The sequence below is a fragment of the Lynx rufus genome, unplaced genomic scaffold, assembly GCF_022079265.1.
Source record: "Lynx rufus isolate CCGP_SWC_20201006 ecotype Redwood Valley unplaced genomic scaffold, mLynRuf1.p SCAF_16, whole genome shotgun sequence".
Lineage (NCBI taxonomy): Eukaryota > Metazoa > Chordata > Mammalia > Carnivora > Felidae > Lynx > Lynx rufus.
The window spans coordinates 33537437-33555694 of NW_025814830.1; positions in this window are offsets into that span (position 1 = coordinate 33537437).

Consider the following 18258-nt stretch of genomic DNA (forward strand, 5'->3'; position numbering starts at 1 on the left):
TTATTTTACCTATTTAATCTGTAGATAATTCTTATTTCATGCAATTGTGTCAGTAGGTATAGGAAAAATAATTTTCAGATGACCTAAGTGAATCCTGTAGCATAGTGCATAATGCATAAAAATTAATATTTACCTATATTTTCAAGAAGTTTGTTTGTAAGGATCCAAGATTTGAAAATCTTGTAATAGTGATCACAGACAACATTTATCTTCTACACTGCATTGTATTTTAACAACCTAATTGCTTTATGTGTAAAGGACAAAATGAAGACCAATTCACTTCAGAGGCTGAAGTCTATTATTTTGATTGTTGGGGGAGAAAGAGTTTTAGTTCCCTGAGGAAGACATGACTTTTGGAAATAAAGACTAACCATGGGGTGCCATGTCTGTGGAACTGATAGATGATCAAGCTGGGTCCTACAAATTTGAAGTAAAAAAGTAATGAAACTCATCTCAGAGGGAAGTTCCAGAAATAGTTAGAGCAAAGTAAGAGCAATTTGAAAGCAAGTGTAACCTCCCAAACTGATGATAACAACTATAATCACATTGGCTCTCTTCAAATCTCCTATTTTTAAACTAATTGACGTATTATATATGCTACACTTTGACTATTTTTTATCACTTCCAGGAGTACTGTCCTTTCCCCAGTAGCTATTTTTATCCCCAATCCTGTGACTTGACAAAGGTCTAATCCATTATGATCATAATTCCTTGCTGGCCCATAGTTTTGACCAACCTGCTCTGTTTTTGTTTGTTTTGCTGGAGGAATAACACACCCTCATTTTATATTTTATTTCTCATTTTAAGCACTATCTGAATTCAATTGTGTGCATTTCCAACGAGAACTGATTCCCAAGGTTACAGTTAATACAAAGAAAGCTGGTCCAGGACTGGTTCAGGCCTTTTCTCTTCTGTGGATACAGAACCATGGTTCTCTGTTCTTCTGAATACGTTGTACACATTCTGTTTCAGTATCAAAACATTTAAAAGGGTAGATCATACCTTTTCCTCAGACGATGTGATTATTGGCATGCCTTCTAAAAGAATGTACTGATAGAGGTTCCAAGAGCCTTTGTATCCCCTTTATTAAAGGTACCCTCACTTAATCCAGTGATTTATGATTTATGTTCCTGTTATCCAGTGATGCTTACCTCTTATGTTTTTTTTCTTGCTTGTTTCCTTCTTTGTGCACTTTGTGCATTTAAACAAATTCAAAAGCAGTCTTCAGTGGGTTGCCCTCTCTGATCTAACTTAGAGAAACTAAATGTCCATGCATTCATTGGGAGATTTTTGTCTTGACTTTTGCACCTTGACATCATGGGATAATTTTTCTGCCATCAACCTACTTTTGAAAGTTACCCCTCAGCCCCATGTGATCTGAATCAAGAGACAAATGTTGGGCCCATCATCTGCCATCATCTTTAAGTAAATAAGGATTTAATACAAAATATATGAAAGGCAATTCTCAGTATGAGGATGTAGTCTCCAATCACAAAGAATATCTATGATAAAATGAAAAGGATAAATCTTCTCTACCTCCTGTGGTAAGAGGTAGTTGAATGGAAGGGATTATTTTTTAGCTTACTTGTTCAGGAAGCCTTATATTCCATTTGAGTTTCTTTCTCTGAATATCCACTCCCATATATTTAAGTTGAATTATTGGGAAAAAAAACTAAATTGTCTTTTAAGTGACCAGGCATTAGCAAGAGTCACTGTACAGCAGGTACATAGTGTCTGCCTCATATTCAGGATCAGCAAATGCTATGCATTCTTTTAAAAATTTATTTATATTCAAGTTAGTTAACATGCAGTGTAGTATTAGTTTTAGTAGAACTCAGTAACTCATCACTTCGATATAACACCCAGTGCTCATCCCAAACAGTGCCCTCCTCAATTCCTATCACCCAATTAACTTGTTCCCCACCCACCTTCCTTCCAGCATCCCAATTTTTTTTTTTTTTTTTTTTTTTTAAATTTTTTTTTTTTTCAACGTTTTTTATTTATTTTTGGGACAGAGAGAGACAGAGCATGAACGGGGGAGGGGCAGAGAGAGAGGGAGACACAGAATCGGAAACAGGCTCCAGGCTCCGAGCCATCAGCCCAGAGCCTGACGCGGGGCTCGAACTCACGGACCGCGAGATCGTGACCTGGCTGAAGTCGGACACTTAACCGACTGCGCCACCCAGGCGCCCCTCAGCATCCCAATTTTTAAGTCTCTTATGGTTTGCCTCCCTCTCTGTTTTTATCTTATTTTTCCTTACCTTCCCATATATATATTCATCTGTTTTGCTTCTTAAATTCCTCACATGAGTGAAAGCATATGATATTTATCTTTCTCTGACTTATTTCACTTAGCATAATACATTCTAGTTCTATCCACATTGTTTCAAATGGCAAGTTATCATTCTTTTTCACCACTGAGCAGTATTCCATTATGTATATATACCGTATCTTCTTTGTCAGTTGATGGACATTTGGGATCTTTCCATAATTTGTATATCGTGCTGCTATAAACTTTGGGGTGCCTGTGCCCCTTCAAATCAACATTTTTGTATCCTTTGGATAAAAAGCTAATAGTGTAATTGCTAGATCATAGGGGACTTCTATTTTTAATTTTTTGAGAACCTCCATACTGTTTTCCAGAGTGACTGTAACAGTTGGCATTCCCATCAACATTGCAAGAGTGTTCCCCTTTTTTTGCATCCTCACCAACATCTGCTATTTCTTGAGTTGTTAATTTGGCCATTCTGAAAGGTGCGAGGTGGTATCTCATTGTGGTTTTGATTTGTATTTCCTTGATGACGAGTGATGTTGAACATCTTTTCATGTGTCTGTTAGCCATCTGGATGTCTTCTTTGGAAAAGTGCCTATTCAGTCTTCTGCCCATTTCCTCACTGGATTATTTGTTTTTTGGGTGTTGAGTTCAATAAATTCTTTATAAATTTTGAATACTAACCCTTAAACCAATATGTCATTTGCAAATACTTTCTCCCATTCTGTCAGTGCCTTTGAGTTTTGTTGATTGTTTCCTTCACTGTGCAGAAAGTTTTTATCTTGGTGAGCTCCCAATAGTTGAGTTTTGCTTTTGTTTCTCTTAGCTCTGGAAATATGTCTAGTAAGAAGTTGCTGTGGCCAAGGTCAAGGAGATTGGTGCCTGTCTTCTCCTGTAGGATTTTGAAGGTTTCCTGTCTCACTCTTAGCTTATTCATCCACTTTGAATTCAGCAAAGTTGCAGAATATAAAATCAACATACAGAAATTGGTTGTATTTCTATACACCAATAATGAAGCAGCAGAAAGAGAAATCAAGGAATTGATCCCATCCACAATAGCAGCAAAAACTATAAGATAACTAGGAATAAACCTAACCAAAGAAGTAAAAGACCTGTACACTGAAAGCTTGTGAAAGAAATTGAAGAAGACACAAAGAAGTGGAAAAACATTTCATGCTTTGGATCAGAAGAACAAATACTGGTAAAATGCCTATACTACCCAAAGCAATCTACACATTCACGGCAATCCCTATCAAAATAACACCAGCATTCTTCACAGAGCTAGAACAAACAACGTCAAAATTTGTGTGGAACCAGAGAAGAACCCAAATAGCCAAAGTAATGTTGGAAAAGAAAACCAATACTGGAGGCATCACAATTCCCGACTTCAAGTTGTATTGCAGAGCTATAATCACCAAGACTGCTATGGTACTGGCACAAAAACAGACACATAAATCAATGGAGCAGAATATAGAACCCTGAAATAGACTCACAAACATATGACCAACTAATCTTCAACAAAGCAGGAAAGAGTATCCAATGGAAAAAAAAGTTTCTTTAGCAAATGGTTTTGGGAGAACTGGACAGCAACATCCAGAAGAATGAACCTGGACTACTTTCTTACACCATACACAAAAATAAATTCAAAGTGGATGAAAGATGTAAATGTTATGTGTTCTTAATTTAAGGTATTATCAGTTTTCCCTAGACATTATTTTGGATTCACTTTAGGAAAAAATGTTGGAGAAGCACCTTTATTACACATTTTCAAATAAGCAACAATGTGGTAGAGATGCCTGCACTATAAAATCACAAAGAAGAATAAAAATCACCTTTTTTTATGCCCTTACCCACAGGCATGTTTACTATGTCAAAAACATTTTATATATTAAATATTTTTTGAAAGTATTAAAATGGATTTGAATTCTAATTTTGCACCTACTAGCTATGTGTCTGACAGAATCTCGGAGACACAACTTTGTTCTTGGTTAAAAGGTGTTTGTGACACGCACCTCATGAGGTTGGTATTATAATTAAGTTATTTTATGTAAATTGCCTAACTATTTCAAGAAATTCAAGTGGTCAGTAAACTTTAGTCAACTCTCTTGTCATTTAATAACCACTTTGGAAAAGGTTTGACTTTGCAGTATAAAGACTATAGCAAAAGTGACATTTCAGGTTTAACCTAGAAATAGCATCTCCCTTTTAAATCAAGATAAATAACAGACTTTGGTTGTTTTATTGGCTATCCTGGAGCTCATAGCAAATACTTCTGAGTCAACAGCTGAGCAGGGATATGCCATTGTATGGTAAAGGATAAAAATAAATGCATTCACTGGTCTGTGTCCCTCCCCACTGAGAAGGACAAATGATTTTCCTGGACAGTGTTAGTCCAATACCCAATATAAAGTTAAATCAACCTGCTCAGGTCATGTTGATGAAATACAGTGCCACTGTCACCTGTCTTTAGAAGGAATTTGAGTTTGATGCCAACAAAAACTAAATCTAACAGCTAAAGAGTGAGCAGCTGCAAAACTCTTCCCACTTCTTACCCTTTGTGTAACTTGGATTTTTTAAAAAATAATGATTGAATCTTTTAACAGAAAACCAATGATTAACCCTGAAAATCATTCAAGGAGGAGGTTATTTATAACAAATAAATATTAGAAGAAATTTAAATATCTTACTATAGAAGAATAGTTGTATGGGGCTAGGGGAGAAAAAATAATTTTCCCTCTACCATTCTAGGTTCTTGGCTGAGATGGTTCATGTAATAGAAAGGCAGATTAACAGAAGAAACAAACAAACAAAGAAAATTCAATATAACCTACATACCTTTGGTATACATGAAAGATAACCAGGAAAACTAAGTAACTTCCTGAAGTGGCTCAAGCCACCAACTTAAATACCATCTCTAGCCAAAGACCAAAGAACATCTGGAAGGTAAGGAAAGCAAGTTTTGGGCAGTTATCAGAAAAGTACAGTATACAACATATGGTTGTTATGCAGATTTAAGACCTTGTCTTTTCCATTGATAAGAGTTTCTTTTGATTTAGGGGTGCCTGGGTGACTCAGTTGGTTAAGTGCCTGACTCTTGATTTTGGCTCAGGTCGTGATCTCACAGTTTGTGAGTTCGAGCCTGGAGTCAGTCTGTGTGCTGACAGCACAGAGCCTTCTTGGGATTCTTTCTCTCTGCCCCTCTCCCACTTGCGCTGTCTCTGTCACTCTCCAAATAAATAAGTAAACTTAAAAAAAAAGTTTCTTCTGATTTAGAGTCATCCTTCTCTTCCTGGTATAGTGAGGAAGACACTCATAAATGGATATTTCCCTTATGAATGTAAATGTCTCTTACAAAAGGGTAACTTTTACTCATTTTTCAGAGCTTCTCCCATGTTTGAATTTTCTTAAAAATAACCAACTCATGATAATCCTTATGCCAAATAGATGTATTTGGGAGTGGCAAATTATGCTCCCCTTTAATTGTCAGTCATGGCCCATACACTTGATTGACTAGGATGTATACGTTAATCATCATCATCAAGTACCTCTAGCCACACTGGAACTACAAAAGAGAAAATAGTAATTGAAAAACTCATGTTAAAATAGTTTTCCTCAGAAGCATAGTCATGTGAAAAAGCAGTCCAGAAGATAATATGAAAAATTAATAATAGTTCTGTTAGAATGATTGCTGTTTTCTTAATATCATTATTATGGTATATTGCTTTTGTGATTCAAGATTAAAAATCACTGTCATAGTCAACCCTCAGAAGAAAGAGCAACTCTTCTGAAAAAACTAATGATAGCTATGTAATTCTGTATTTCACAAGGGTATTTATCATAATGTTTTTTATATTAATCAAAAATTTGGAACAATCTTAAATGTCCAACAATGCCTGATTAGTTCAACAAGTGAATATATATTTAATAGAAGGAATACTATGCAGATATTAAATAGCATGTTTTCAAAGAGTATTTAATTACATTAGAAAAGAAAAAGGATAAAGAGGCAAATGTGAAATTACAGTGAAGGGGAACAAATTCTGCCACTCTAAGATATGCCTCTTTGACTTAAGGATTATTTTAAGCTGATTATTTTTAAGAAACTGCAGACAGAAGAGGAATTCTGAAAGGAAGTAGAAGTTACCCTTCAATAAGAAACATATGAATATAAGGGAAATATCCATTTGTAGGGGTGTCTCTGTAGCTGTAAAAGGAAGAAGGGGTGACTCAAACTTAGCAGTGGAGAAGGCTGGACTTAAATCTGTGCAACAACCATACCCTTGTTTACTATGTTTTTCCTGGAAATCTCCCATAACTCACTCCATACCTCTAACATCTTCTTTTGTCTTAGGCTAGATATATGATGGCTTGGGTTATTTCAGGGAGATTATCAGTTTTCCTGGATATCTTCTAGGAAATGTTATAAATGTTACTATTTTTTTGTTTTTCTCATGTTAATGTGGCTTTTGTTGGGGAGGAAATTTCCTCTCAGCTGGACTATGCATCAAATTGACAAGATATAGATTAGCAAGAGAAAATCTAATTTCATTGGTACAGGGAATACTCATGGACATGAAACTCCAAAGACTGGTAAAATGAGGTATATATGTTATTCTGAACTATGGAGAAGGGGCAGGGGTCTGGAACTTCAAAGGAAAGGGATGAAATTTACAGGAAGGTGAAATATTAAATGTTTGGTAAACAAATGTTTGCTGGGACACTCAGAAACAGTGGGATATAAAGGACTAGCTAGAACCTTCCATGTCTACCATATCTAGTTCATATTATAATGTAGTTATCTTTGGTGATAGCCCTCTTCCTGGAACAAATTTTCTATCTAAATTATTTTTAGGCATTTGGGAGGAAAGTAAAGAGCCTTACCTGACTCTGCTGGGTTTTTATTGCTTTTAACTCAAAATAATCCTCATGCCAAAGTGGCCCATTTTGGAGCAGCCTGTCCTTGGCTCCTGCAATGTCATTTTAGTTATTACACCAGCTAAGAGGACAAGTGAACTTTTTTCTTTTCAACAATAGAATGCATCTTTATATGTACATACAGTAAAAAAAAAAATACTATAAATATATGACATATACCAAAGTATTAGCAGAAGTTGTCTTTAGATGATTTATATTGTTCTTTATTCATTTCTGTATTTGCTTTTCTTCACAATAAAATTTTTAATCCCTTTAAAAATCATAGTTGGAGGAAGCACTCTCTGAAGAGCTTGCAGACTTCAATAATGTGTTCCTTTGGTTAGGCCATGTCAGTTACAATAAATTTCCAACACTCTGACTCATGATTCTTTTATAATCCATTCAATGTCTCATATTGTGACAGGCACATAATAGATGACTGTTTCCCCCCCTTTGGTTGAGTTATTAAGTAACTCAGGCCAGGGTTGTAGGTATCTTATAAATAACATCCCCAAGCCTTTGTAAAATTATTTTGATTATCTCATATTTGATCCCAACACATTTATCTGTCAGAATCTTCCCCATCCCCTGTTTCTCATTTGTCCAAGTTCATCCCATAAAGAGTTCACTCCTGGCAGTTTAGAGTGTATCCACTAGCTCCTTTAGTAGCTTCTTAGGATGCCAGGTCCCAAGTTTCATGATGGGGCATTTCACCCAAATACGTAAGTGTGGGAGACGCCAGAAACTTACGTGTCTCGTGTGTCAGCTTTGCTGTGAAGAAGCAACCAAAGGACAGATTCCCTCTTGGTCAAGCTGAATCACCCTCAGGTGGAAGAATAATCTACTAAGTGCCTCGTGATCATGGCACTAAGCAAATTGGAGGGAAAACCTACCATGCACACAATCCAGTAGAGAAGAAAAAAAAACACCATGGTTGGAAGAAGGGTCGTCTGGGGTTAAGTTCTCTGAGGAGCAGACTGTTAGAGAAGTATTTGAGTGCAGTTTGTTGGGAGAGGGGTTGAAGGAAGCACACCTGTGGGAGAATTGGAATGCAAGACAGAAGAATAAAATCCATAATACATGTGTTATTTGCACATTACCTCTTTTGGCAAGGACAGATCTTCAGATAAACTGTTATGGCATCTAGGAGATGGGGGACCTAGGTTATTTATGTGCCAATTTTCATTTGTGATTGACTGCAGTTTGTATCCTGGCACTTTCCACCTGCCAGCTACAAGGGTGTGTAGGTACTGACAGAGGAAGCCCCTTTTAGAAAAGCTACATACGCTTCCTTTGGAAGCTTTTGAGTACGCATGACCACGGCTGATGAACCCCGAGGGAATGTCAGGCATACCAACAGTATATGCTTCAAGGAGAATATAAACAAGGGTCAGAAGATGCAAATCACACTGTGATAGATCCCAAAATCAAATGGAAGCAAAAAGGGAACATTATAAATTTCTGAGATGGATATCATGAAGATTAATGTAAACATTGTCTCCAGAATTAATACCGGGGAAAGCAGAATAAAGTAGAGCATCTAGAAATAAAGCAAAATATGTAAATGCCCCTATTGTTCACATAAAATAACTATTCCCTGCTCATATATGTATTCATATTCAGAAGGTTTAAAAATCTAAAGGCAACAAATGAAAATTTCCTGAAAGAACTGACTACCTGGGGAGAATAATTCTAATGCAGAATAATGCTGAAATCTTGTATTTACAAAAAAATCGTGTACATTAAAATCACCAAAATTATAAGCACAAAAATTAAGAAGTATATATTTTCCGTATAAATGACAAAGTTGGCAGCTCCATAATCTATAGAATGCATTGTTTAGAGTGAAGCTTTAGTCAAACTGCCTGAGTTAGAGTCCTGACTTTAAGAAAGTTACTTAAATAAGTCTCAGAATAGAGACCTTTAATAGTTTTGTTTTTTTTTTTTAAATTGGCATAAAGGTAGTGCCTGTCACATAGGATTGTGGGGCCTTAAAGGAGCTACTATGTGTGAAGATTTTAGCTCATGGCAAACTCTGAGTAGTGTTAGCTCTTATTACCTATTCCTACTACTTTTACCAACACTAAACACCACCACTCTTTGCCCTACCGCTGTTGCTCTCTTAGTTACCAATAAAACTGTAATCATACAAAATTATAAATACTCAAAAAATCTCCTCCACTCATTTCTTCTCTTTCCCTCTCACACACAGACACAAATGTCCCCAAAATATTTTTAAACTTCAGAAAATTTTAAAGTGATGAATTCTATAAAAAGATACTGATCCTTAACTATAATTAAAAAATGTAATAATATCACATTATATTACCTGGAGGGAGAATTATGTTTCCATACTTTTGTGGGGAGGTTATTGGCACATATCTTGTTAGTAATTTAGCACTATGTATCAGTCCAAAAAGCATCCTAAAAGAAAAACAGATATAAACCAGTTATAAACATTTATTTCTCAAATAATCTATCATAGCAATAGTTATGACAGCCAAAAACTGTAACCTATATAAAAGCCCAACGACAAAGTTTTGGTTAAAATTATATGTCCATATGATATAATAGTAAACAACCATTAAAATGACAATTTTGGAAAGGCATTTAAAGGTGAAAAAAATCTTCACAGTATATGGCAGGTAAAAGAGTTGAAGGATAAAATGTCTAGTCTCCATAGAGTAAAAGTCTTGGATGATGATAATTTTTAAATGTATTATGTGTGTTAGATTAATTATCATTAAAGCATTGATGGAACAAACACTCCTACCCTCTGTGTTATACAGCTATAACTACCATAGCTAAGAGAACAAAGGTTATACCAGTAGTAGGTTACATATAAAAATTGAGGAGGAATAACCCATGATCACAATGAATATTCAAGGTGGTGATGGTGGCAATGCTGTTGTGTATATGTGTATGAGAGAGGGAGAGAGAGAGAGGAACTTTATATATGATATATTAGGAGTTTTACATTTTACTTATTAGAAATTCTTAAAAGAATTAGTATGGCATTGATATTCAAAATTATTAGATTATAGAGCTCTTAAGTAGAAAGGAGGGAGAAGAAATAAAGTAGAAATTTACAGTACAAGGGACAGCATCTGTTTTCAACAAATATTACAGTAGGTTTTTAGTTGAATAGAAATGGATGTGTTACCATTTTTTGGTTCCTTTGAATATCTGTAATGTTATAATTAGTATACTGAATTTGCTTAACATCCAGCACAGACTATAAATAAGAAAAATTCTGGAGTTTTAGTGAGCTTCTGGACTAGTAGGTGAGTTGTGTTGTTTCTTCAAGTTGTAGAAATGTAGCTAAGAGGGATAGAATTTAATCTGGGAATTCATAAAGATTTGTGGGTATAGGCATACTGAAAGTGTGTTGTGGAAGATTTGGATATAACACCAACAGCTTTAAGATATAGGGGCGCCTGGGTGGCGCAGTCGGTTAAGCGTCCGACTTCAGCCAGGTCACGATCTCTCGGTCTGTGAGTTTGAGCCCCACGTCGGGCTCTGGGCTGATGGCTCAGAGCCTGGAGCCTGTTTCTGATACTGTGTCTCCCTCTCTCTCTGCCCCTCCCCTGTTCATGCTTTGTCTCTCTCTGTCCCAAAAATATATACACGTTGAAAAAAAATTTTTTAAAGATATAAACATACTTTTACAGGCTGAAGGTACTATAATATCATAAAGTGTTCTATATTTGTGTTTTTACTAACATTAGTAGACCTCATTTCTAAGAATTCAATGCCAAATTTTATCCCATGTACTAAACAAAACTAGCTTTACTGTTCTGATTCATTTTAAGTACTGATGGCCTTGGATAGGATCCTACTACTCCAGAGATTTGGGATGTGCCAAGGTACTCATTGGCACTCATATTTCTATTCATTATACATATTACATATATATTAATTACATATAAATATATATTATATATAAATATGTATTAATTATAAATTATATATAAATATATTAATTATATATGTTAATTATATATAAATGTATATTAATTATTTATATTAGTTATATATATAAATATATATATATATGCCTTATATTCAAAACACTATTTTAAGCAACATAGCACACTAATGAATAACACAGACACATATCAACATAGAAGTTTCTCTTCTAATAGGACTTTAATCCATTTGTGCAGTTGGTTCCAATGGCAGTAAATTATAGGAAATATTCAAATTTGAAAACCAGTGCATGTTTCCATGCAGTATAACCCAAGCATTTTATAAAAAAAAAAAGACATGCAAACAGAACTGAACTCATGACTCAAAAGTGAATATGTAACTCCTAACAGTATGAAAGACGAACTTATAAGAGAGAATGAAGTATTGCATGTTGCATGAAATATTGCAGAGTAAATGTATTGGACATTTTCCCCCCAATTTTAAATATATATGATTTACAGAGCACAGTTTTAGATGAATCTGTTAGTGTTTATTTTTACTCTAGTAGCAGAGAGCAGAAAATGTAGAACCCTTGGGAAAAAAAAGGCTATCTTACACATTTGTCCTCGAAGATAGTCTATAATTGCCTTAACTCTTAAGATGAAAGGGGAGAGAATATCATTTTGATAACATGTATACAAGGCTTCTGGTGACTACATTGAAAGAATTTTGTCATACCCAGGTAGATTGGGAGATAAACTCTGCATTTTGTTTGCAATGAACCAATGCCATTTAAATTTTACAGAATTAGCACAGAAATTATATATATGTATATTCTTGTATAACTAAGTATAAGACTTTCTCATAGATGCTTTATATTGTTGAAAAACAAGCTATGTGTGATTTAATCTTAATTTTATTGTTGGAAATGGTTGTTTATATCATAATGAGTATCAAGGAAGATATTTCCATAATAAAATCTGAAGAGTCAGACCCCTTTGCAAGCTAGTTTATCAGATGTGGGACAACAACAATCTCATAAGCAGAGGGCAGTGAGAGCTAAACTGTCTCATGAGATGACTTCAAATGAGTAATACAAATTAAAACAAGTTTGAGCAGCACTTCGAAGGGCATGACAGCTTAGAAAAAATTTATGATCTTGTTGAGAAATGAAAAATTCCCTGTTTAATAAAAATCCACTGGGTGTGTTCTACAGTGAATTAGGCTTCTCTGATAAAGAAATAGTTCCATACTTAAATCTGTGGGAATATGGATTTGAAGACATAGTATCTTTTCCAAATTCTGTGACTGTTATCAGTGGTGTCAGCAGATATGTATAGATTGTTTTAGAGCTTTGGACTAAAGTTTCCCTTAAACAACTTGTGTGTGTGTGTGTGTGTGTGTGTGTGTACGCACGCCCGCCTGTGCGTGTCTTTCTCTCTCTTTCTGTCCCTTTTTCTCTCTCCATATGTAGTCTGCTTGTCATTTGTCACAGTGTACTTGTGTCCTTTAGCACCTTGCTTGGGATTACAAACTCAGATGCATCAAGGGTCAAGCAGGCATCATAAAAGAGTTCAGGGGGCCAGTTGGGAGCTGTGGCGAAGTGGAGAGTACATGCCCCATCTGTAAGGGGTGACGGCATATGATTAAAAAACTTGAGCTCTAATTATTTGCTAACTCATCTCTCCACTTTTAGTGAAGCAGGGCAGAATATACCACCCCCAAATCGGTCACTTTTGCAGAAGGATTATTTTGAGTGAGATGCAGTAAAAACCCAGTAGATTTAGGAAAAGGTATTTAGCTCCACCTCAGCTGTCTACATTTACACTAGAAAGGGGACCATAGCGGGAAGAGAGCTATTATTATTGCTTCATCTGCCATGTCTCAGCTTTGCTGCCTTAGATCTTTGTCTGAAGCTATGGGAACTTGCTCAGTTCTTGAGCAGGTAGAGTCTGAAAGTATAGGAAACTTAATTTTCCAGAGGCATCACTCAACCAGTGGGGTCCAGACTTTGTTTTCAACCAAGCTTTGATGGATTAATTGGAAGAGGGCATTAAGATTGCCCCTCTGCAGTTTTTCAGAGGACACCCAGAAAGAATAGATTTAGTTGCTCAGAGTGGCTAACAGCTTATCAACATACACTTGATTAGTTTTTCCTTTGTCCTTGTCTGACTCTGTACAACCTCACTCTTGAGTTCTTGTGATCACCTCTAAAATAAAAATAAACTATATTAACTCTAGGTTCTGTCTTAAACTTTGCTTTCAGTGGAATCTATACTAAGACAGCAGCTAATGAAAATAGTCTGAAAGCTAAAAAAAAATGCACATTATGCCACCAGCTTAATACTGATACTTGTGCCGTTACATGTTATTATTCCATGAAGAGTTGTACTCTGCTTCACTTGCTGTCCTCCCCATAAGTCAAGACAGAAAAGATTCCCCACTTTTTTCAGGAGGATTTATATGATCATAAAGTGTTCTTAGTACCCTTATCATTTGAATACATGTCAGTGGCCTTGGGGAAGAAAGACACACACACATTTGGTTCTAGTTCAGATATCCTGGAGAAAGTAGAAGGTAATACTAAAGATGTGTCCTTTTACATGTAAGGCATTGGATTAGGTCTTTTTAAAATTTTTTTTAATGTTTAGCTATTTTTGAGAGAGAGAGAGGGAGAGAGAGACAGACAGGGTGGAGTGGGGGAGTGGCAGAGAGAGAGGGAGATATGGAATCTGAAGCAGGCTTCAGGCTCTGAGCTGTCAGCACAGAGCCTGATGTGGGGCTCAAACTGACAAACAAGGAGATCATGACCTGAGCTGAAGTTGGCCACTTAACCCACTGAGCCACCCAGGTGCCCTTAGGTTGGTCTTATATAAGATTTCACATAATATTCCTTGTCACTGACCCTGGGAGAAGACATGCCTTATATCTCAGATTATAAATAAGGACATACAAGACATAAACTTCCCAGTATCACACAACTGTAAACCAAGGTACAAAACATGCTGTCTGACATCTCAGCCTATGCTCTTTTAAGTCCTTAAGACTGCAGACTCTGTGAGAGTTAATTATCTTAGATTTCCTTGCTTTGATCAAGTATCTGTTAATTTAATTAAGCCTATAGGGAGAGATTCAGATTTTATGGGATAAGGAAAATTCTAGAATTCTAGATAATAAATTTTATCTCTGGTGGCCAAAAAAAAAAAAGAAGAAGAAGAAGAATGAGTATAAAGATGAAAAGTAGGTGAAGATATTGTAATTTTAAGCATGACCTACTTTAAGAGTTTTGCCTTATAAGGGGTTGGAATACTTTCAAGAGAAATGTTTATAACTGAGTCATTCAGATTTTTTTCCCCCAAGTCATATAGAAATTTGCTTCTTAAAATATTTTGAATGTATTCGACCTGATCTAAACTTTTTATCAATTTAAAGGTACTCTTTCTTCTTCTAAATAAATGTATGGGAAACATATTTATATAGGTCTGGAAAATAGTGGGGTTGTCTCTATGGGATAATGGTTTGCTCTAAGCCTTGAATGCTTTTAATTTAAATCTAAATTCAGACATTAACCTATCCATTTTCAATTGTATTTTATCCAGTTTTAGTAGTGTCCAATTAAATCCCAATTAAATGCAATTTCTTTCTATTAATTTAATTATCTCTCATATCTTTCAATAGCCTTCATTAGTTTTAGTTATTTTCAGTAAACTTTTGATTAAATCATTTTATTACTAATTCCTTTATATAAATTTCAGTCATCTTTCAGTCTATTCAATCTATATGCCTAAAATCAGTATCATATATCCACAATCAGGGGTACTCTTTGCACCTAATTGAGTGAGATAGAAACCAATCTATCTCATTTAAATCAGTGTGACACAGTACAGTGCACAGTCTCCATGAAAGTCAATACTTCTGTGATGAGCATCACTGCTGGTTTGCAATTGCTAAACATGCTAAAAATATTTCTAATTCAGCAAGACTCGGTGTTTCTGTGTCATTCGGCCACATTTGAGAACCTGTTATAAACCCTTGTCTTTGGACTTGTCCCTCACTCATGTTTACTAACTTTTCAAACATGAAGGGCAGTCCTGAGTCATAGTGAAAAGAAGAAGAATCTGGAACCATACAGGTCTTCTCTGAATTCTCTTTCTGCCCATTTTTTACGACGTTACGTTGGTTGGGTAAATTACCTGACCCTTCGATGCCACCTGTCTCTCCTGCAGTAATAATACTACCTACCATTTTGAATGGTTGTCTGGATTATAACATTTAGAAGAGTGTCTGACCTACAGAGGTTTCTCAGTTTTAGCTGCTATTATCACCATAGTTTACAGTTATAAAAACTAACAGATATTAAGCATGCAATCATGTGATGGAGTGTTCTTGTGCGTTTCATAGCATTATATCATTAATTACACACAGAATTGTGAAATGGATACTGTTTTCCTTGGTTTGCAAATAAACTAGGGCATTTGCCAAAAAAAAAACAAAAACAACAACAAAAAAACCAAAACAAACGAAAAACAAAAAAACAAAACAAGAAAACCCCAAAACTACAGATGTTAATGGAGATAGAGGTGATAAAGAGAGAAATAGATCTGGAGCATTGTTTGCACTATCATAAGGAAACAGTGGTTTTGGAAGGGTGAGGGAGCCACATAGAACCCTCTCCATCATTAAGGTGAGAGAGACAACATAGTTAGCTAACAGCTTCACCTTCAACAATGTCATTAGGAAGATACAGATTGAATAAATGAAGAATGACAAGTTTTTAAAAATACACAGGGATCTGCCAGGCTTTCTGAGCTATGTTGGATGTATAGAACATACTGACTATCTATAGCAGTGTTTGCCTTTGATAATGATTAAAATACATTTGTAAACTAGAAGCAGTAGTTAAGGCCAAAGGGGGAAAAATAGAATGGAATATTCTACAAAGTTTGCCTGGACAAAGAATATCAGAGAATTAATAAAAATTCATATCCCTTAAAACAATGGTATTAGGACAAAAAAGACAAAGTACAAAAAGACAAATCTATATCCAGGAAAAAGATTGCAAGTGGGCTATGGAGGCAGCTCCTGGATCCTTGGTGGAAATGAGTATGAAATGGGGACAAGGTAGGAATCAAGTGAGGAAAATCCTGGGATTGGCCTTTAGTATTTCTGTTGTCCTCTGATTTTCTATCATCTACTTTTAGTCAAGAACATGGTGGGAATATATGCACTGGCATCTTGAAATTAGAATCAGGTGACAATGGGGAAATCAAGGTAGTTCCTTTATCTTTACCAACTTTAATTGATGGCAGATGAAGTGCGTCACTTACAGTAACTACTTAATGAAAATGTATTGGCTACTTTAGTGAAGGCACTTAGATAGACAATAATAGGTTTCTACTGTTTTGTTGACTCATTTGAAGAATGGAATCTTCCTTCATAGGTTTGCTTCCTCACAGTACATGGGTAAATAAGTGTCTTTTGACAACATCACTGGAAATATGAATAAAATTCTTGCATTTCGTATGAAATACCAAGATCATTTACAAATATTGGAATAAAATATTAAAATTTAAAACAAATAAAATTAAAGTCTAAAAAAAATCCTGGGTGTTGGTAGTAGTGGTGTTCATTAACAGACAGTTGTCAGTGAAGATTTGGAACAGTTTGGGGAAGACATGTTAGGACTTTAAATGAAAATGCGTTTTCATGTCAAAAAGAAAGGTAATTATAATTTCCTATTATGTTAGTTTTGAAGTGCTTGTAATAATATAAAAATGTCTAGTCAAGTAAGAAGAAAAAGTAAAATAAACCGACTTAAAATAATAAGCACAACACAATGCCAAAGCCTGATATAAAAAATTCTTTAACATGCTACAAATGTATTCATTTTAAGGGCAGGTTCTCTGCCATTTTCATACATGAGGCTTTGTTCCCTTTTTAACAAATAAAAATCTATAATACTTTACCCTCCAAAATTATCCTTGTTTGCCTAGAAATATAAAAAGGTTTTGAGCAGACTTAAAACAGTGGATAAGTGATGGGCAAATCTCAAGATCACCCTTGTCTGACATTACAACAGACAGAGTCAGAATTGTCTTTTAATAGACAAAGAGTAGTTTATGAAAGCCATAACTTCAGCTCAATCAGAATGAGACACATTATTTTTATCTGTACTCATAATTTGGGTTGCAGTCCAAAGTAGTTTTTCTTTCAGAAGAAAAGTATAAATGAGCTGAAATATTCCCTAATATCACCGCACATATAGCCACATAAACTGTGACTTGTTTTTCTCTAATGTTCCATGATATTGACTGTTGCAATGTAGCAATACTGTTAGAAGGTAAGGGCGTTGGGGCACCTTGGTGGCTCAGTCACTTAAGCGTCAGTCTCTTGATTTCAGCTCAGGATCTCAAGGTGGTGAGATCTAGCTATGCCCAGCATGGAGCCTATTTGAAGATTCTCTTTCTCCCTGTACCACTTAGGCTCGCGCTCTCTCTCTGTCTCTCTCTCTCTCTCCCTCCCTCTCTCTCCCTCCCTCTCTCTCTCTGTCTCAAAAACCAAAACAAAACCCAAAAAGCAAAAAACAAAACAAAAAAACAAAACCACAAACAAAAGCAGTCTAAGAGCCTTAATATTGGATCAAACCCATGGGTAGGAGAGGTCACAGTTTGTTTTCTTCTAAAATGAATCAAGTTTGTGAGAAAGTCGGGATAGAAGGAACATACTTAAAGATCATAAAAGCCATTTATGAAAAGCCCATAGCTAACATCATCCTCAGTGGGGAAAAACTGAGAGCTTTTTCCCTGAGATCAGGAACACGACAGGGATGCCCACTCTCACCGCTGTTGTTTCACATAGTGTTGGAAGTGCTAGCATCAGCAATCAGACAACAAAAGGAAATCAAAGGCATCAAAATTGGTAAAGATGAAGTCAAGCTTTCGCTTTTTGCAGATGACATGATATTACACGTGGAAAATCCGATAGACTCCACCAAAAGTCTGCTAGAACTGATACATGAATTCAGCAAAGTCACAGGATACAAAATCAATGTACAGAAATCAGTTGCATTCTTATACACTAACAATGAAGCAACAGAAAGACAAATAAAGAAACTGACCCCATTCACAATTGCACCAAGAAGCATAAAATACCTAGGGATAAAT